The sequence below is a fragment of the Solanum dulcamara genome, chromosome 4 (assembly GCF_947179165.1).
Source record: "Solanum dulcamara chromosome 4, daSolDulc1.2, whole genome shotgun sequence".
NCBI classification, from domain to species: Eukaryota; Viridiplantae; Streptophyta; class Magnoliopsida; order Solanales; family Solanaceae; genus Solanum; species Solanum dulcamara.
Window position 1 is genome coordinate 39,597,689 of NC_077240.1, and position 6,000 is coordinate 39,603,688.

Sequence of the window (6,000 nt, forward strand, 5' to 3'; positions counted from 1 at the left end):
AAGAATCAGAGCATGAGTCAGAACATGAGTCAGAGCAAGGGTGGGGAAGTGATGAATCAAGTGGGTCGGAGGTCTAGGTAGCTACCCATATCTCTCCTCATGCTTCCCATATGACTAGGTCCAAAGTAGCTACCGAGACTGAGACTACTCCCTCCCAGTCTGAAGATAAGGCAACCGGCTCAGCTAATGAGGCAGGAGGGGATGATGTACAATCGAGAGAGGGGGTAGTGATGCTGTTGAGGAGAGTGCTACTGGTGCTGGGGATGACGAACTGGACTCTATAGAGAAGTTTGCTCATGCAAAGGAAAGTGACCTAGTTACACGCCAAAATGTCATAACCTTTTTGAGAAACAAGTGGTTAGTTCTGGGCCAACATGATATCTTTCTGAATGGCCTAACTAAAGGGTCTAATGGCTTGTGTAAATGAGACATTGTGCTAGAGTTTCGAGTGGTCCCTGAAAACCTCTCCGCCTTACCTGAGCTCAAAGACCTCTTCTACAAGCATCATTTTGGGTAGATGACTAAAGACGCATGATATTATGGTGAAAATATAGTTTGCGATTTCTATTCGGCCTATGTAACCTTAATGTTTAATGATATGACTGAGGGGATCTCTACAAAGAGAAAAAGGGCATTAGCGTTAAAGCAACTACCGTATGAAGTCATAATTTGAGGCATGATAGTGGATATCTCAGAGACTACAATCAACAGGTTCCTATATGGCCCGAAATTCTAGAATGATATTGAAAAAGGTCTTTATGAGCACCAAAACCACGAGGTTAGTGATGTGGCAAAGATGGGTCATCCTGTAGTGTGCCAAATGATTATGGAATAGATAAGAAAACATATTACTACCGAGGAAGTAAATGCGCCATAGGTCGCAAATGAGAGGCAGATGATTTCTAAGACGTCCCTCACGTTTCCAGCTAAGTTTTGGTGTTCCATTATCCATGCTCATATCTGACTAACTGCAAATGATAACACCCTTCATTCCATGCAGGCATCTTTAGTAGCCTACATTATGGATCGGTTTGGACTACACAATGAGAGGCTAATTACGACTGAAATTCAGGACCGAACATTTAATGAATGGACTGGACTCCCATACCCCTATTTAATCACTGCGTTATGCGAGGCTACGGGGACAGTGGTAAATTATCACTTTGATAGGCTCATCCCAGCAACTAAGTCCACAATGCGGCACTCATAAAGGATTTGGACAACCTACTATACAAATCTAAGCTGGGCCAAACTATTGGGCTAGTCACTATGCCTACAGACCCACCTCTTTCTACTCTTACTTTGGAGGGTGAGACTTCATGCCCTCCACAGAGGAGGTCACCAAACAGTCCGAGTGTTATACCAGGCCTAACCCATCTACACCCGTGGTTTTAGGTATGATGATAAATTTCCCTTATGCATTCCTTAAGCATATGGTGCAGGACCAGAGGTAGATATGGGCATTGGTTGATCAGGTGATTGAGCAATTACCTAGGGTGGTCTAGACATAGATACAGGAGGAGGCGACTTATATTTGAACCGAGCTCCGATAGGAGGTGACACTGATACAAAGCTGTATTGATGGCCTTGAGGCACACATCACTACTTAGAGAAGTCGTCTAGGTGATGCAAAGACTGAGTCCTTAAAGAAAGTGTTGGCTGCCTTAAAAAAAGCTATAGGTAAATTGGAAGCAAAGCCGTCCTTTACTGTCCCAATGAGTGCTATAAATACTTTGCTATAATTGTTGTTGGTACCACCCGCACCTATAAATCTAGATGGAGTTTGGGGCTCCATTTCGGCACCCGAGCCTGATAAAAAGGGCAAGGTCAAGAAGTGGCGATAGAAAGATGATTCCCAGATGATGTAGAAAAGGCTAGGAAAGCATAGAGAAAAGAGGAAAAAAGGGCTCGATGCACTTTCCAGAGAGAATTTTAGGAGAAATAGAGATGCAATAGCTTGAGCATCATCCAGTGGTGCTACACTTTCCAGCGCTCCAGCTGAGACTATGAGTAAAGTTCCTCCTAGAGCACTTTCTCTTGCTATAGGCAATAACCCTTCAGGAGAGCCTACATCATTGAGTTCACCGGCCGATGCTGGTGTCCCTACACTACTACCGACTGACGCCTAGGGCGTCATAGGTATGATCACTCCCTTTTTACCTATTATTGAGTTATTTAATGTGCAATTGAGGACAATGCACACTCTTTTGATAGGGGTTGGGGCATTCCTGATTCTTAGAGTTTTTTTTGCCATATTTCTTTTCTCTCAAGTATTTATCTAGTAGAACCGACATATTTTGGATTGTTATTATATAAATACAAGAGTCTGTAGATGGATATAATAGCCTTTGAAAAAAAGGAGTTGAGTTAAACTAAAATGACTCCCAACTAAAATTTTTGTGAAAACACTATGTGATTGATTTGTTTTTTTTGAAAACTGACGTGTTAGGATCTGTGTAGGACATGGTACATATTGACTTATCAATCAAATGCTAGTTAGGACATGACTAGGTTGATTAGTGCTTAATAGTATAACATACGTGTCATGTGCGGGTGAGCTAAACTACTTAGTTTGAGCAATGCACCTATAAGCTAGAACTTGTCTGGTTTGTCTTACTGAAATGATTGAATAACCTTATTAGGACATGATCATAGGCCATTGTTGATAATGAGTCACTTAACCTAAATTGAACCAACCAAATGAAATTGTACCCTTTGAACAAAAAATTAGAGCTTTAATAAACCTTTTCTTTGAATAAATGAAATTTACCTTCCCTTACTGTCAATGAATCGAAATTTTGGCTTGGTCCCTCCAAAGACATTGTGGACCCCAACTCAGGACAAAAGCCTAAGTTAAGGGTGGCCATTATAAGGAGAATCAATTTTGTGAACCTTTATCTTGGCCCTAGTCCCTCTTAGGTGATTATGTACTTTAACTCAGTTAGGGCATGAAAGGAATGGTAAAGTGAGAGGAAAATAAAATCATGGGTTGTGTTCACAAATGAAAAAGAAAATTCTATGCAAAAATGAGTCCTAAAGAAAAATAAAATAAAATAGAGTGAACAAAAGTGGAAACCAAACTCGAAAAGGAAGAATGAGGAAATAAGGGAACAATAAGAGTTTGGAGGGTTGAAAACAAGCAAGCTAAGACAAAGTAGCATTTAGAGGGGCAAAATAGTCACTTTTATCCTAAATATATCCTACCCTAACCTCGATCCTACGGTACAAACCTAAAAAGTCCTATGGTGATCCCAACAAGGTTATTCAAGAGTTAAAGTATTGAAAATAAGGGTAAGCCTATGGTCTTTACTTCTGCATTGTTTGAATTTCTGTTGAGAGTGCGAGAGTTTTTTTCCAAAGTCTCTGTTTATTCTCTATACACTATGAGAGAGACTTCTTTATGGAGAGGGTACTATGATTCTATTATTGAGTTGTTATATTGTTTGGTACACTATTGGTTGCATTTGTTTGGTTGACTGTGAGTAGTGTTATATCATAAATAGATCCTTGTGCGTTAGTTGGACTGCCAGTGTATTGCATAGTTGGAAATGAGTCATGGTTAATGAGATGGGGCTGCTATATATCTATACTACAATCCTTTGTATTTGCAAGTCGTGTTTTTTTGTTTTGTGTCATTTCTTGAGGACAAATAATAGTTCTATGTTGAGGATGTTGATGTGTCACATATTCACGATATTTTCGATGTTCATAACGGTGAATTAGTGTGTGTTGCAAGCATGTTTCTGTAGATATGACATTTGTTTTGTTTATTTCATAGGAAAACTAAGTCGCACACAAGTTTTGATGATTATGTGGGTTTAATTACTGTTTTGTTGAGTGTTCAGAGGTACGAGCCTCACAATGGACCGTAGTGGCTTGCACGTGTAGTGGTGGTGGGTGTGTAGATGATGAGACAAGAAAGCTATGCTGGAGGTACTAAGTACTACCCTACGAAACCCCCCATGGACGTAGTGCATTGCACTGGCCATGGTGGGTGTCGTATTGCTAATCTTCTGAAGGTGCCGATGGTACAAATTTTTGCCAAGTGTAACTCCATGGAACCCATCACGGGCCATGGAGTCCACTATGGATTGTGCTGGATGATCGTGAAGGCTGAGGGAAAATGTGGGAGAATTGGCAAAGTCTATCACCACGGAGGTCAATACGGACCGTATTCCTCACCATGGGCCGTGGGGATTGCCCGTGAAGAAGCGAAGAGCTACACAGTATTGAAGCCCAAGTTAAACACTATGGGAGAAGGACCACAGACCATGAAATCCAGTACGGTCCATGGTAGTCGAGCGCGAAACGTGCCGACTTCAGTTTTCCTAGTTAGTTTAGGATTTGGTTTTGTAATTATATAAATATCCGAATTTATTTTATTTTTAGGGTTCAATATTTTTACTAGTTTTTGAGTACTTTGTGAACATAGTGAGGCTGTGCTTAGTTACTTTTGGAGATTGATTTTTGATATATTATTCCAATTTTGATCCTTTATTTGTGATTCATGTGATTGATTCAAGATTGACTTCTTCATCTGCGTAAGTATTAATTCATGAATTCTTCAAAAATTCTTGTTCTTTTACTTACAAGTATGAGTAGCTAAATCAACAACTAGGGTTGTGGGAACCATGCCGACTTAACTAAAATAGGAAAGAGTAGGATTGATATTCGTGATTTGTTTTTGCATGTGTTGTGATTTCTTCATTCAAAAGTCTTTTTTAGTGAGTGCACACCTTAAGAGCTTGCCCATATTCGTTGCTTTCCTGGGAGGGATGTAGTGATTAGGAAAAGACTTCACAATAGAAATTCAAAGAATTTGTCTTCGAAAGAAGGGATAAACTTCATCTATGTTACTTGAGACCAGGAGGAGATAGTACTCTGGGATCCAGGGTGAGGGTTAGTAAAGTATACATTCTGAGACCAGAAGGAGATGAATGATATACGTCTAAGAAGGATCGGGAGGTGAATTATATGTTACCCAACTTGCTAGATTTTGCATGCAATACATTGAACAATATCATGAATACGATTAGCCTATTAACTTATAAGTCATGGGAAACACAATCCTAGTCTAGTCTTCATATTGTTTACAACCTAACTCTTGTTTACTTGTTATTACTTTGTCATTTGTTCTTAAATCATAAACAAAACCCCCCATTTTTACTTTACGCAAGTTTATTTTCGGGAAGTAGCAACTACGACTAAATAGTGATAGCTAATAAAATTTGTTTCAACCTATTCCCTATGGGTTCGACCCCGACTCTTAATTGGGTAAAATATACTGCTAACGATTGTCTACATTTCTTTCAAGAGGTGTAATTGAGCGTTATCAATTGGTTTATAGAGAAGTTGAGAAAAATGCCTAACAACATAATATTAGACAATTCACTCCTATAGATTTTCTACAGAGCATTAGATTATAACGCTAAAGTAGTGACAAACACTATCACAGGAAAAGCATTCATGAAAAATACTTTTAAGGAAACTGTTAAGATATTTAACTGAGTCACGAAATCTAACAGAGCTTATGTTGTAGGTTTATCAAGGACTCATTAAGACAAAATCAGGAGATATTTAGGAAATAAACCAGATGAGGACTGAATTCAACATTGTTGTAAATCATATTTTGGATGATGGACTAGAGAAAGTTAATGTTGTAGGCTCGATGGGCAAAACACCAGCACACTAGGAATATGGGTATGAATAAGATGGTTACTATGCCAATGATGTGGAGGGGGTTTGTGGACCAACGCCTAAGGATCTATTCAAGATACTTCAAGGAAATCAAGGTCTAAACTTCAACTGAGATAACACTTCAGCCGGTGTGGGTATAATGGAAGAAACAGGGCCCATGATAAAGATGGTGAGTGGACAAAGAGAGATAATTATAAGAATGATAAAAGTGGTGCATACATCCTGCTTGGAAATTGAGAAGGAGGACCAAGTCTCTCAAGACTCAAAGATATGATGGCTAAGTTGCTAAAGAAAGTTGAAACT